This window comes from Vicugna pacos, chromosome 10 (genome assembly GCF_048564905.1).
Source record: "Vicugna pacos chromosome 10, VicPac4, whole genome shotgun sequence".
NCBI lineage: Eukaryota > Metazoa > Chordata > Mammalia > Artiodactyla > Camelidae > Vicugna > Vicugna pacos.
Genome location: NC_132996.1, coordinates 34,136,584 through 34,152,720, shown reverse-complemented (window position 1 = coordinate 34,152,720; position 16,137 = coordinate 34,136,584).

Below are 16,137 nucleotides of genomic sequence, written 5' to 3'. Positions count from 1 at the left end.
TCTGTTAAGTACTGCTTCCAGGGAAAAATGAAAGATATGGCTTTTTAAAGATGCCATTCCTATGAGCAAAAAGTGTATTTTGAACAGACATTGGCACTACAATAATACATCGTTTTGAGCCTTAGTTATCTCTGTAGCCCTGCTGTCGGGAACAGATGTGGCACAGAGCAGGCTTTTTATAGAATTAACTGAGTGCTTGCTCTGAGTCCAGGGCTGGTTTAACTTTAGACTCTCTCAACATCCCGTTTTACAGATGAGAAACCACGGCTTCAGAATCCCAGGTGTCACAGTTCTGTTGTGGTGGACTTGGGACTTGAATCCAGGGCACCTGGCTCCAAACCCTTGGCTTAACCTCTGGGCTGTATTTGATGCTCCTTAGACTTCTGTTTGGACAGGACTAGTGAGGGGTGGGCAAGCTGGCATAACTTCCCAACATCAATACCCACTGTATTAAGAGTGTCAGCTTGTCCGCTCTTGCTGAGGGGCTTAAAAACTCTTTTCAGCCAGGCCTGAACCTGTGTTTTGGCTGCCCTGTCTATGAATAGAGGCTCTGAAAGAACAAGGCTCAGAGAGTCAGGGAAAGCTGGGTATGCACCTGGGACAGGTCTCATCCCTTCTGTGGGCTTTCATTTTCTGACCATAAAACACAGGTAGATGAGATGGCCTTTTGGGTTCCCTCTCACTTTCTCTGTTTCCAAATGATTCTCATGGGTCATCTGGATTCTACCCACAGAGGAGAAGCTCATTTAAGCTTCAGGTTAAATAACTGAGCAGCTGGCACATGGTCAGTCCTCAGTAATTGTCCCAGAGTAATTTAAGGCATGCCTCAGGCATCTGGACTTTCTCATCATATCTGTGTCCTTCCCCGTGATTTCCTAATGCCTGATGAGACATGTGGGCTGTGGTAAAGCCTGTGGTTTATGAAATAGATTTCAGAGTTCAAATCCCAACCAGGGGGCATAAAACCCCTGAGAGGAGGAGGCCAGAATGTCATTGAAGCTGACAAAGAGATAGCATGAAATTAAAGGAAATGAGACCAAGCTCACTCATGAATACGGACGTGGAAATTCTAGACAAAACGTCGGCAAGTTGAATTCAACAGTCTATTAAAAGAATAATTTACCACAACCAAGCAGGGTTTACCCAAAGAATGCCATGCAAAGCTGTTTTAATATGAATAAATCTGTTTACAGAATAAATGAAAGGGTCAAAAAAGAGAAACCAGGTGATTATCTCAGTAGGGACAGGAAAATCATTAATGAAAATTCAACATTGATTCCTAAAGGGGACATTCAATAAAATACTAGGAAGAGATGGTACAAGTGGACATTGATGGGTTTTTTTTAGTGGGAGAGCATTCCACACCTGATCCTCCCCCACCCAGGTGTGAGAAATCCCTCACTTTCTGAATTTTGGTGGGAGGCAGAGGTACTTCCCATACAGAAATGGAGAAAACAGTTGCTTGCTACTCTGGGGGCCAGCCCTACCCTTGCAGCAACAGCAAGGCACTTGGCCTAAACTCAAACAGTGGAGCCAAGATGACAGGCAGCAGAGAAATTTTTTTTTTTAATTTCAGCGTTATTGAGTGCAGAAAAATTTTTATGGTGGTTCCATTAATTGTAGCCACATCAGTTTGCAGGGACATCAGCAACAGAAGCACAAGAGGCTACATCCAGGCTCCAGGGCCAGCAGTGCCAACATTTCAAGCCACGAATCCCACATTCCAAGACGGCGGTACGTCCCTCTCTGTTCTGTGTGGTAATCTGGGCTGCGGTGCAAGCTGCCCAGGCTCTTCTCATCCCTGACTTTCTGGTGATTCTCTGAGCTATCCAGGATCCCGTAAATAAATTCCTTCTCTGCTTAAATCATCCAGAATCTGTTTCTGTTACTGGCAGCTAATAAGTCTTAACCATACTGAAGGCTATTTCCTTAACATAATAAAAATACATCCCTCTCTTTTTTTCCCTAAAACTGTGGCCAAAATAATACATAAATAATGCCATTCATATTAAAACAAAAGCAAAACAAGGATTACAGCTAATTCCACCATCATTTTTTTGGCCTATGTATCTTTGTCTTTTTTAAAAAGGTTAGTTGAAGTACAATTTGCATACATGAAAATTTACCCCTTTAAAGGTTCTAGCAAATATATACTATCATTTAAGCACCACAGTATCCAATACATAAACTATTTTCAACACCACAAAGTTCCCTCAAACTTCCTTAGCCATCTCCCTTCCTGACCCCAGCCCTGCCAACCATTGATCTGATTTCTGTCCCTATCCTTTGGCCTCCTCCAGTGTCAGATAATGAAACCATCCAGTGGCCTTTGGTGTCTGCTTCTTTCCCTTAGAATACTGCTTTTGAGATTCCTCCAAGTTGCTGCGTGAGTGCATTCTGTCGTATAAATGTACCATATGTGTTTATCCCTTCAGTGATAGATGGACATTGGGTTGTTTTAAGTTTCAGATTGTTATGAATGAAGCTCCCATAAACATTTGTGTAAAGGGTTTTGTATAAACATCTGTGTTTGTTTTTTACTGGGTAAATATCTAAAAGTAGAAATGCTAGGTCACAGTAAGTAAATATTTGACTTTATAAGAAACTGCCAAACTGTTTTCCAAAGTGCTATACCATTTTGCATTTCCACCAGCACTCTGTTGCTCTGCCTTCTCACCAGCACTTGGTATTATCAGTCTGTTGACTGTAGTTCTTCAAGAAATGCACAGCAGTATCTTGGCTTGATTTTAATTTTTATTTGTCTCATAACAGATGATGTTGAGCATCATTCCATGTGTCTATTTGCTACTAATATATCTTTTTTGGTGAAGTATCTGCTCAAATTACTCACCTATTTTTTATACGGTTGTTTGTCTTATTATTGAGCTGTGAGGAGCCTTTTACATTCTGAATACAAGTTCTTTTTTTTATTTTACTTTTTGGGGGGGGAGGTAGTTAGGTTTATTTATTTATTTATTTTATAATGGAGGTACTGGGGATTGAACCCAGGACCTCCTGCACACTAAGCACGCACTGTACCACTGAGCTATACCCTTCCCCGAATATAAGTTCTTTATCAAATTTGTGTTTTGCAAATGTTTTCTCTCAGTTTGGCTTGTCTTTTCATTTTCTTAAGAGTGTCTTCCAAAAAGCAAAAGGTTTTATTCTGATGAAGCCCAATTTATCATTTTTTTCTTTTATGATTCTTGCTTTTTATGTCTTATGTAAGAAATCATTGCCTAGCTCAAGGACACAAAGGGGTTTTTTTTCTCCTATACTTTCTTCTAAAAGTTTTATAGTTTTAGCTCTTACTTTTGAGTATATGACTCATTTTGAGTTAATTTTTATAGACAGAGTGAGAAAAGGGCCAATGTCCATTTTTTGCATATAAATGTAAAATTTTTCCAGAATACTATTATGGTGTAACATTGTTCTAGAAGTTCTGGTTGGCATAATGAAATACAAAACATAAGTAAGAAGTATAATTATTGGGAAGGAAGAGAAAACCATCATTATTTACAGTCAGTGTGAATTTCATACCCACAAAACTCATACCCATTGAAAGCACGTAGAATTGATAAGAAGAATTCGATAAAATGATTCACTACAAAATAAACATGCAAAAATCAATAACTTTTCTATATAATAATAGTAATCATTTAAATGATAGAAAAATTAAGAATCTGGTACAGAATAGCAACAAGACATACCTGCCTGCAAATAATCCTGCCAGACAAGGGCAGGGCCTATATAATGAAAATCAGAAAGCTTTCTTGAGGATGTAAAAGGTCACTAAATATAGACATGTCAATCTCTTAGATAGAAAAACTCAACAGTGTAAAGATGTTCATTTTCCCAAATGAATTTTTAATACTGAGGGTTTTTTTGGAACATGGCAAAATGATTCTAAAATTCATCTGGAAGAGTGAGCAGGAAATAGCTGGGGAAAAAAATGTATTGAAGAACAGTGAGGAGAACCTGCCCTATCAGATGTGAGGATACTTTAACATCAAAAGTCAAATGTGGTGATGAGGGTCCCAAATCAAATAAATAGATGGGTCAGTACGCTAGAATAGAATAAATTAGCCTGAAACCGAGCCTGCTGTATATCAAAACTTCATATATGATAACTGAAGCATTACTAATCAGTTGGCATCAGGATATGTTGCAGAGTAACAAGCGTAGAAGAAAGGAGACCAGTTAAGAGGCTACTGGAATAGTCCAAGAGAAATATGATGGCGGAGAAGCTCACTGGGTCCCTAAACCAGAGGGGCTTCATGGTCATCAGGCAAGTAGGAACACCCTCTGGGGAGCAGAGCATTGTAAGCTGGTGGGCAGATGTGCAGGGGGAGTCGGTACATCCAGTGCCCTCTACTGACAAAGCTTAACATCATGCCAGCTGGCAAAGGAAAAGAATGTAAAGAGTTCTTATCCATTCCAACTGTTCAGGCAGCAAACAGTGAATTTGGAGCCGACAGGTAATATATTAATAACCAACACGGGATGTCAGGGCCAAACCACACTTTTCTCACATAGTTAGTTAGGGTCTCAGCTCTGGACACATTTGCCAACATCCCAATGGCCAAAGAAAGTCACTTGACCAAATCCAGTATCAATTTGGAGACATGAGGGTGAGGCTTGGGAAGTACACTCTATCGGGAGAGGGGGGAAAGGAATGAATATTTGCCAAATGATAATCTAAATGATCACAGGTGATACTAGTAGGATGTCCTGATAGATTGAAAGGGAAAATTTTTTTAACGTAATGACTTTTAGAGATTGGATATATGAGCATGTGCGTAGCCGATTTTGCTACTTAGTAATATAGAAAGACTAGAAGATGAACAGGTTTGCTGGCTAAAATCAAGAGTTTTGCTTTGGTATTGTTAAATATTGACAGCTAGGGGTAGATGTCAAATATGCAGCGAGATATGTGTCCAGGGCTCAAGAGAAGGGCCACATTTAGAGATATGAGCACGATAAACATCAGCTTAGAGAAAATGATTTATGCTGTGGATCTGCCTGAGGCCACCTGGGGAAAGAGTGTAGCTGGTGCAGAGGAACTGTCCAAGGATGGAGCCCTGGGCACGTCAACGTTTACATAACCAGGAGGAAGGAGGAGTCAGTGGGGGAACGCAAAGGAGTCTCTGGTATTGTGGAACAAAACCAGGAGGGTGTGGTGTCCCAGGGGCAAAGAATAAAAAAGTGTTTGAAGAAGGAAGGAGTGCCATTTTACTGAATGAAGTGTTACTGGGAATTTGAATAAGATGAGAAAAGAGATGGAAGCTGTTGGTGACCCTGGCAAGAGCTATTTAGGGGACCAACTCCATGAAGAAGCACTGTGCTAGGTGCTGGAGATACAAAGATATAAAAGATACATTTTTTGCTCTTTAGGAAATCACAGCCTGGTGGAGAAGGCAGACATGCAAATAAATCACTGCCATACAGTGTGATAAATCTTATAACAGAATAACATTTTCCTAAATGTGTTCCACTGCACACTGCTTGAGGGAGATGTTAATCAGTGCTCTAAAACCAAAGCATCCCAAGACCAAACAAACCTGGGAAGCACTGCAGACTGAACCCCATCTCAGGCTGCAGTGCCGATGGCAGGGCTCTCGGTGCTATGCTCAGGGCTTAGGTAACCAATGAATTGCACCTTGGGGGCCTGTCTACATCCCCAAGTCTTGTCTGGCATCCCACAGATTAAGGGAAAACAATACCAGCTCCGCAGCAGAGACAGCCACCGGGTGAGGGAAAGAGATGACACTGAAGAGCAGCCTCTGGCAGGGTGACCGAGAGCTGGAGTGCTCCCTGCGGGAACGCCACAGACGGCTTGCCCGGCACGGCACGTGCCCAGGATTCTGCAGCAGAGCAGCAGGGGGATGGGAAGGACTGTTCTAGGACCACAGAACCCAGTGTCTGAGATGTCCCAGCTGAGCCTACAGACCTGCATTCCTGGGGCAACCACTTATGTTGCAGCAGAGTTGAAAGGTCTGGCTTCCCATTAATTTGACAATTTCCCTAGAGGTAGAAAAAATTAGGGGGAAATTAAATCCCCAGCCAGCTCCTCAGCGGTCTCAGGTCTCCAATTTTCCCCTGACAGAGAAGGGACCGGAGGCATCAGAGACCCCATTCATACTTTGATGCACAAAATGCATGCTGATGAACAAATCAACTTATTAGTCCATATCTCTGGGATTCCCAGGTGCTTTCTGAAATGTCCTACCTTGAGCAGGTAGGGAGTGGTGAGGAGGGTGAGGCAGCAGGGTTCTCACACATACTTTCTGGTGGGATCAAGGAGAAACCCTGATCTGGCAGAACAGGGACACATCGGGAGGTTGGAAGGTACGGGCTCCAATGCCCAGAAGACCTGTAAGCTCAGGTGTGGCAGGAGCAGGTGTTGGTACGCAGTGGGTGGGTGCCCAGGAGCCCAGGCAGCAGAAGGCACTTCAGGACTATGGTTCTGAGTGATGGCTCAGCCACAGCACAGCCCCAACCTATGTCTAAGACTAAAGCAAGTAGCAGCCAACCCTGGGGGAGGGATGGGCAGGGAGAGTTGAGGATGAGGAACCGGAGTAGTTTTTTTTCTCAGCAACTCAATCCTGAGAAAATCATCATGTCCACTTCATCCTGACAGATCAGAGTTGGAGAATCCAGGTCTGCCCTTCGATAGTTATAGCTGTGGAATGGGAGGACCCCCCCCCCAGGGTCTGGTAGCTCATGCACCTCAGATAGAAGGAGGCCACAGAGGCAGTACCCTTACCTCTTCACTGTTTTTCTTGAATTTTCGAAAACCCCTCCTGAACACAGGATCTTTGGTTTAAAGGGTTCTGTGAGTCATCTTTTTAAGGAGTCAAGCAAAAAGACTCATATTTGGAGCTGTTTTTGCTGCAAAGAAGCAAATGGTACTCTCACTGGCTCCAAAACAGAGATGTGGCTCATTGCAGTGACGCAGAGAGAACTTACACTAAAGTTCAGGACAGGAAGCATCGCCAGGAACAACTCGTCTCTCTAAGAACACATGGTCTTTCTAATTCTGCTTCCATTTGATTCTTCTCTTGACCAGCTGGCTTCCTCTGCTTACACATACGCTCCATGGTCCCCCATAGCAGCTGTCAATCCTGACTTTAGATCACTTTTAGTCCAAAGAGCCCACCATCAACTGGTCATAGTCCCTGGGCAAATTCACCCAAACTCTTTGAAATTGATTGACCACTGGCAATTCAATGAGTCATTGGCTGGAAATGGCAAGTCAACAGGTCATTACTCAGTAGGTCATCAACCAGAAAATAGGTCAGCTATTCACCAACTATTGCCACGGAAGACGGAGTCAAACAACCCTTGTCCTCTTCCTTCCAGGAGACGTGGGCAGGCCAGATACTGAAGCCTAAATAGTATAGAATTGTGTAGCTAATTCCCAGAAATGCAGATTTATTGAAAAAATATATAGCAAAGCAAGTCTGGTAGCCTGAATAATGCCCTCCACACCCCCACCCCTCACCACAGAGACGTCTACATTCTAATCCCTGGAACCCACAAATATGTTGCCTTATAAGGCAAAAAGGACTTCGCAGGCATGATTAAGTTAAGGCTCTTGAGATGGGAAGACTGTACTGGATTATCCAGGTGGGCCCAATGTAATCACAAGGGTCCTTTAAGAGGGAAGCAGGATGGTCCAAGACACCGTAGTAGATGTGACAACAGAAACCAGAAACTGGAGTGATTCAGGAAGAAGCCACAAGTGAAAAAATGCAGACTGCCTCCAGAAGCTAGAAGAGGCAGGGAAATGGATTCTCTGTGAAGCCCCCAGAAGGAACATGGCCCCACCGACATTTTGATTTTAGACTTCTGACCTCCAGAACTGCAAGAGAACAAATCTGGGTTCTTTCAAGCAACTAAATTTGTGATAATTTGTTACAGCAGCAGTAAGAAACCAATACAGCTGGAAACCATGGGGAGTCATCATCTTAACTCGATATGCACTGTGGGGTCCAGGGCGTCTCACAAAGAACAAGAAATGCAGCTCAAGCCCATTCAGGATGCAACTTGAGTTCCAGCAACTACTGTGTGCCTTCACTTTTCCCAGAACTGAAATTTGGGTGAGTTGGTTCATCACCACTACGCAGCATTCCTATTGAACAGAGAGGGTCAGGCTAATGGAGCCCCCTGAGGAGTTTCCTGCCAATACCCCCCAGTGGAGGGCGGCTTTGTCCTGTGCAGTCAGCCATAGCCAGGGCAGCAGGGTCCCTGTGAGACAGCACACATTCACAACAACAGCTATCGAGGAAAGAATGGGTTTGGGCTACTTGTGTCATCTCAGGGCATCTCCTGCAGCCAGTAGGTTTCAACCCAGGGAAGTTTTAGAAACAATCTTGAGACTTTTAAGAGAAGAAAGACCCTTCCTGACCTCTTTATACCAACTTTAATGCTGCAGTTTGAATTCTCAGAAGCTTTAGAGCTAAAGGTTTGAGGTTCCTTTCCTTGGGGTCTTTTGATTGCAGCCCCGCTGTCTCCTAACACCAGTGCTGCAGGCAGTCCCCCTTCACAGGTCAAAGGCGACCATTCCTCCCGCACCTCCCATCCTGCCCTTGGCCCTGCAGATTGGTTTGAAGGAGGGCACAGGCTCCCTGCCTGCCCAGGAGCAGTATTTTTACGAGTTTAAAGTAAAGAAAAAGAATCTGTTGAAGCCAATTTCAAGTTCTAGGCATGAAAAGAGATGCAGTGCTTGAGCTTCGGAAATCAGGATGGTTTAAGAAGTCAAAGAGACGTTTGAATTACTGCCTTTGGGAGTGGAAGAAACTCAGACAATTAGAGGTGTAAAGGCACAGGATTCACGGCTTCATAGGTGTTGATATATCCCTAAAACCAGGTCTCCAGGCCCACTGGAGCATGACCTCATTTAAAATTGCTGGAAAAAAATGCATTTAATAAGCTCAGTCTGAAGGCTCCTTGATGATTCAGTTCAGATCAGCCTTTTTCCTGTAAGGTCTGTTTAATTTATTACTATTATTTTTTAGGTATTTATGTTTTCCTCTTGTAATATGCCACCTTTTTTTTTTAAGCAGTTGGGCATCCCAGACCAGATTACCCAGCTATATAAACTGTGCCTTTCTATGGTATTTGTTAAAAGGCGAGGATTTTTTTTAAACTCATTATTTATCTTTTTAAGTACTTTCAATGGCTTGTCTCAAAACTGTTCACTCAGTTTTCTTAATTTGAATCATCATTTAGGTTTCCCAATCCCTATTACTAAATTTAAACCTTTAACGTGTTTTAATTTAAATTTTACTGAAAGGATCATATATCTCTCTTATGATTCCTTTAATAAAGATTACATAATTAAAATGCATATGTATTTTTAACTTATACATTTATATAGTAGATATATCTATTCAAGAAGGCAAAGTTTATCTGCCATATCCTAATATTTTGTCAGAAAAAAAAAACTGATAATCTGGTTTCTAGCATAGGCATGGGCAGCCCCCACTGAAGGTCCCTTGGGGAAGTATCATGATGACAGTTCATCTCTTCCCCCTTAGAAATTGCAGGAAATGCAGATGGCCAACAGGCACATGAAAAGATGCTCAACATAGCTAATTATCAGGGAAATGCAAATCAAAACCACAATTAGATATTACCTCACACCAGTCAGAATGGCTATCATCAAAAAGAACTCAAATAACAAAGCTGGGGAGGATGTGGAGAAAAAGGAACCCTCATACACTGTTGGTGGGAATATAAATTGGTGCAGCCACTGTGGCAAACAGTATGGAGGTTTCTCAAAAAACTAAAAACAGAACTACCGTATGATCCAGTAGTCCTGGGTATATACTCAAAAAAACCAAAAACAGTAATTTGAAAAAATACATGAACTCCAATGTTCACAGCAGCATTATTTACAATGGAAAAGTTATGGTAGCAACCTAAATGTCCATCTACAGATGAATGGATAAAGAAGATATATATATGCAATGGAATACTACTCAGCCATAAAAAAAGAATGAAATTTTGCTATTTACAGGAATATAGATGGACTTGGAGGGAATTATTCTAAGTGAAATAAGGCAGACAGAAAAAGACAAATACTGTATGATGTCACTTATATGTGGAATCTAAAAAATACAACCAACTAGTGAATATAACATAAAAGCAGCAGACTCCCAGATGTAGAGAACAAACTACTGGTTACCAGACAAGGGAGGGGCAATATTGGGGTGGGGGAGTGGAAAGTACAAACTATTGGGTATAGGATAGGCTCAAGGATGTATTACACAACATGGAGAATATTTTGTAATAAATGTAAATAGAGTATAACTTTAAAACTGTATAAAATTTTTTTTAATTTTTAAATTTTTTATTGAAGTGTAGTTGATTTACAGTGTTAGTTTCAGGTGTACAGCAAAGTGATTCAGTTATACATATACATACATAATATTTTCTTTTCAGATTCTTTTCCATTATATGTCATTACAAGAAATTGAACATAGCTCCCTGTGTTATACAGTAGATCCTTGTTTTATCTATTTTATATATAGTCATGTGTGTCTGTTAATCCCTAATCTCTAATTTATCCCTCCCCACCCTTTTCCCTTTGGTAACCATAGTTTCTTTTCTATGTTCTTGGGTCTGTTTTTGGTTTGTAAATTGAATTTGTGCCACTTCTTTTAGATTCCACATAAAAGTGATATCATACAATATTTGTCTTTCTCTGTCTGACTTCACACAATATGACTTCCATCCATGTTGCTGCAAATGGCATTATTTCATTCTTTTAAAAAATAAAAAACTTTTTAAATAAAATAAATAAATAAAAAGGCAAACAAACAAACTGAGAGATCAGCTCCAGGCCATGGCCTCCCTCCTGCAAAGTCTGACCTCCTCAGGATGCCTGAGGTCCACTGTGAAGATCCCAGGTGCATGTGGGTGGCTCTGGGGAGGGCAGTAGGAAGCCTACAGAGGGCTGGGCTGGAGGAGGGCCTCGGCACCCTGCCTCTGGTGGGGACAGAGCGGGGCTCCCTGGGCACCTCGTTCTTCCCCATCTTTATGGAGATCACTTTTCTGCCTCTTACTGGGGTGCAGTCCCAGGACTACACTCCTGTCCACAGCATCTCCGAGGCAAGCTGGATGAACCCTCAGGTTGTCATGGGACCTGGAAGCTGTGTGCCCAGTGGCCAGCACATGAAGAATCAGGTGTGGTGTGGAAAGCCCAGTGCCTCCACGTCACACCCTGGCTCTGACCCTCCAGCTGAGGCAGCTCTGTGATATCTACACACCTTGGCTGGGGATGGGAAGCTAAGCAGAGTTGCCAGCAGCTTCTCTGAGCCTGAACATGTCATATACTCAGACACAGCCTGGAGAACGGGAACCCACTCCCAGGCCACCTTAGGCTCTTAGCACCTCCCAGGGGATTTGCAGGAACCCCAGATCATCTGGTTTCAGGAGCTATCAGGAACCCTCTAAAAAGGGTTTGGCTGATAACTCAAAGTAACTTACTAATCGCAGTTTAAATCATGCCCACTTGCCTGCCTCCCCAAGTGTATCTGATTCAAGAATCAAGAGAATGGAATGCTAACAGCAGAACACAGAGCAGAGGAAGTGGGGCCATGGGGCAGAGAGCCCTGCCCAATTTCCCCTTAAACAAGAAGGCGTCTGGAGCTGCCCCAAGGCTCCCCTGGGTACCTGGAGCCCAGGGATGGGGGGTTCAGTGCTTGACCAGAGGAACTGTTGCTTACGCATGTTCTAGCAGGGGGCTCGGGGAGCTCTGTGCTGGGGGTGGGGTTTTCAGGGCCCTGTTTTACCTCCACAGTTGGAGCAGTCATAAGGGTCCATGTGCTATTTTCAAAATTTTAAAGCTCTTAGTGGAAGCTGCATGTGTTTTCCTCAGTGAAGACTCCCTCCTCCCCAAAAAACTAAATGAAGCTATAAGCTTCAATTTATACAACTCAGCATTTATACTGTGATGATCTCTTATGGGTCAGAAGCTCTGATTGGCAGTTACATACAGTTTTGATGAATAAAACCATGAAAACAAATTTATTATTATCTGCAAGGGAAAAGTATATGGTAGGTAGGATTTTCCAAAGCATGGAGTCTGAGGGGGAAAACAACACAAAAGGTATCCATGATAATGACAAGGCTGGAAGCACTGAAATAAGAATTCCAGGGGCAGGGGCAGAGGCAGAGGCAGGAGTTAAGAAGGCTGTCGGATTGGCTTCAGTCTGTTACAGTGCAATGCCAGGCATCATAGTAGGAATGGTGTAGGATACAAAGGGGAGAACTTCGGGCCATGGCTGTTTTGGCTCTGTTTTCACACTTGTGCAAGGAAGGGGTTGGACTTGCCTGATTCCTCCTCCCAGGGCCAGGGCTCCAGACCCAACCCAGGAGAAAGGGTTTAGAAATATAGTGCTACTTCAAGGCTGTGTGACCTTGAGGAAACTGCTATGCCTCTCTGGGCCTCAAGTTCCTATTAATCCTAGTGCCTACCTCTCATAGCTTTATTAAGTCTCCAGGATTATTCTAGCTGCCGATTTTACTGCTACTTCTTACCTCTTTTGAACTCTGACCACTGGCTTGGATTTAAGGTTATAGCACACATAGTTAGCTCTGGGATTCCTTGCTGAGCCCCAAGATTAGCTGTTTATAGGCCCCTATGTCTGCTTCCATCCCATATTCCTCTGCCTCAGGGCTAGTTCCACTTTGCCATCAGCTTTCCCATCTCAGCATCTCTTCCCGCTTTCCTTCTCAGCCTGACTGTTACTGACACCGGTGTGAGCCCCTAGTGGAAGAAATCAGCAAACCCAGGCAGATGTGTCTCAGCTTTGGCGTGAACGGCTGGGCTAATCCAACCCCACGGAAGCAAACATGCCCTACCATCTGAGCCATGCCAAGGGCAATTTTTAAACAATATAGAGTTAGAGGTTTTCTAAATGCAAGACAAAAGAAGAGTTCAACTATCCTATAGTAAAACACATGCTCAAGACAGAATGTGGCTACTACAATTCTTTGGGGATAAGTGGAGAGAAAAGTCCCTTCTCTGTTTAAAGAAGTAGAAACCCGAGAGGGCTACAGGGGCAAAAAGAGACACCTTCAAGTGAAAAATAGAAATTACAATATTAAGAGCCTCTATTAAGGTAAATCTCTTGTTCAAAGATTGAAAGCCAGGGTGCATGTGAAGTTTGGCTCTGGTTGAGGGTGGGGAGGGAATAAAGTGAAAAATGACTCAGAAGTTGTGGCCAGTGATGCCTTTTGCAAAGGGGGATTTAGAGGGACGTGGGTGGGGAGAGGCAGTTTCCGAGTGTGGTAGGCAGCCTCCAAGATGGCCCCAGTGATCCCCACCTCGGGGTATTCATGTCCTTGTGTAATCACCTCCCCTTTAAAAAAAAAAAAAAACGGGGAGGGTGGGTGGATTAGGTTTATTTATTTATTTTTAATTAATTTTTTTTTAAACAGAGGTACTGGGGATTGAACCCAGAACCTCATGCATGCTAAGCACGCATTCTACCACTGAGCTATACCCTCCCCGCAATTGCCTCCTCTTAAGTGTGGGCTGCTAATGGAGAGTGTGAGGTATCACTTCCAATAGTAGGAGACAAGGGACCCTGGCTTCCATCTTGCTCCCCTTCTCATTTGCTTGCTCTGAGGGAAGCCAGCTGCCATGTTGTGAGCTGCCCGATGGAGAGGCCCACATGGTCAGGCACTGAGGTGGCCTCCAGCCAACAGGCTGCTGAGAGCCCTCAGTCCACCAGCCCTGGAGGAACTGAATCCTTTCAGCAGCTGTGGGAGTGGGTTTGGAAGTACGTCCCCCTCCAGTAGAGCCGTCAGATGAGACCGTAGCCCTAGCCGACACAGGGGCTCCTTGGGGGGCAAAAAGTATTGAGTCATGTGCTCTACACACTTAACCTTGAGTTCATTCTGTGAGGTCGATGTTGGTACCTCCATAGCGTAGATGAGGAGATCAAGACTCAAAAAAGTTGAAACTTGCAAAATGTCATGGGACAAGTGGATAGAAGAATGGGGATTTGAACCCAGGACTGATTAATGCCAAAGCCTATACTCTGGTTGTTGTGGAAATATACTGTGTTTATTCTCCACGTTCTCAGTGGAATTTAGAAATAAAAATGGATAGTTGTTCAATTATCCCACCACTAAACACAGGGAGGCAGTAAGAACTGGGCCTGGAACACTGCTCCCCGGGGCCACACCTTCCCTGGGTGGGAGAAACACCCACACAGCAGCAGCAGAAGCTGCTCAGAGCCTGCAACAGACCCTGGGGGCAGACTTCTCCATGTGTGAAGGGATTTAGTTTATTTAACTTTTTTTTTAAATGTAAAGGTAATGGCTGAATTCAATGCCACTATGACCAAGTACCATTTCCAAGATCTTTGCATGTTTTAACTCAGTTAAACAACCCTGTGAGGAAGGTAGGATTACAGGTATCCAGTTTACAAATGGGAAAACTGAGGCACAAACAAGTTAAATAAGTTGCTCCAAGTCACCCAGCCGTAAGGGGAGAGCCAGAATTTAAACCCAGGCAGCCTGGCTCCAGAGTTTCATGCTGGGTTCCCAGCAGAAGTCTCTCCATGTCCTGGGCTGTCACATTGTCTGGGCTCCCAATGTCATTTGGGGCTTAGCTGGCCTGAGTTCCAGGCCCCCAGCTTCTGGAGTCAACCCAGTTACTAAGACAGTGACCTCCAACTTTTCTCCACTCAGTTCCTGGCTCCTACTTCTCAGCAAGCCCTTCCTGCTTTGACTCCATTTGCCTTGGCTTCTGAGCTGCCCTTGCCTGCACCCTGGTCCACACCTGCACCCCAACCTGTGCCTGCTTCCTGGCCTGGCTCCCAACTCTCCATCCTGTCCTGAGGACAAGTGCAGCCCCTGGGACAAGCCCCATGCCCAGAAGGCATGTCACTCAACAAGTGAGGGGCAAGCCTGTTAGGGTTGAAACTGATTCCAATTCTGAGGATATTATCTGAAGACAGATTTGTTTCCAGGAAAGGAAAATAGCAATACAGAGGCAGGAAGAGCATTACTGTGTGGATAAAAAGCTGACATATGCAAATGAGCCCACAGAGCCAGGGACTTAGATTCAGGTTACAGACAGACACAGCAGGGAAGATTAACAGAAGCTGTTACAGACCTCTAGGGCACAATGAAAAAGCCAATCTGCCCCTGTTTATGCAGATAACAGAGGATGTTAAAGAGGCCCTAACATTGATCATATGGGATTGCAACAGCCCTGCAATGGACTAGAAAGGGGATTGTGGGGTGGCAGGGAAGAGGGGCCATGGAGCGGCAGTGATCCAAGGCTCTTCTCCAGGAGACTTTGTCAAGCCATCAGCAAGATCATGGGCTATTTGGGGCGGCCATTCGAAAAGCTGAATGCAACGAGGGATGAAGAGATGGGGCTAAAATGCTAAAAGCAGCATTTTCAAACAAGTCTCAGTTTAGTCTTCCCATCTGTGGTGATTTTAAAAATATAGTTCCCAAATTGCCTGTAGCATCTGGGTAGCGGGGTCTGTGGGCAGACACCTGCTCCCCAGTGAGAATCTGAAGTGGCATTTCTGAATGGGGTCCGTGTGGTTTAGAGATTGATCGGTAAAGGACACTGATTTACAGAATCTCAGAATACCAGAGCTGGGAGGGCCTTAAAAATGACTTAATCTGCCCACAGAGGGTAAGTGACGTACTCAAGGTCACACAACTGGTAAGTGATAGGGAGGGGCTGGAATGGCACCGTCCTGAGTCCCAGTTCAGGGCTGCAGCATCCCCCAGGGTGAGTGAAAGGAAGGTCCTTGAAAATGTCTCTGTGAAGGAAGTAAAGAGAAAGAGGCACGTGGTTGCCACAGAGAAAAGCAAGGGGGGAATGAACCCAGATGGATAAATAAATTCAGATCTGACTTCTCTTCAGAAAAAAAAAAAATTCTAATTAATTTTTATCCTTCATTCGCTTCAAGAAAGCAAGAAGAAAAATGTTACCCTGGCATAAGCATGTAAAGGCAAAAGCAGGAAGAAGCAGCAGCTGATTCCCAGAGAAGCCAACCCTCCCGTCTGTGCCACCCCTCGGTCACACTTAGAAAGCCAGCAGCCAGATCTGTCACTGAGCCAGGGGACTGTCCTAGAGCCCCTCCACACCCT